The following is a 268-nucleotide window of genomic DNA, read 5'->3' as shown; positions in this document are numbered from 1 at the left end:
CAAAGAATCAACAACAACAGGTTCAACATTGATCATTGTTTAATCCTTCACATCAACCAAATCCTGAAGGTTAGTAGTGTGAACGCTGAGTCAGCCCTTTGGTTTCCTGTTTTATTATTTTTCTATACTAAGACCACGAGGAGGGAAACATGTCAGGAGACAGAGGGAGACGAGGAAAGTCAAGAGTGTAAGACTGAGGGTTGGGACAATGACAATAATTGACCTGATTATTCAATAACATTTTGGAGAGTGAGAAAATGCCTGAGGA

This window comes from Kryptolebias marmoratus, linkage group LG12 (genome assembly GCF_001649575.2).
Source record: "Kryptolebias marmoratus isolate JLee-2015 linkage group LG12, ASM164957v2, whole genome shotgun sequence".
Taxonomy (NCBI): domain Eukaryota; kingdom Metazoa; phylum Chordata; class Actinopteri; order Cyprinodontiformes; family Rivulidae; genus Kryptolebias; species Kryptolebias marmoratus.
Note: the sequence above shows the minus strand (reverse complement) of the source record.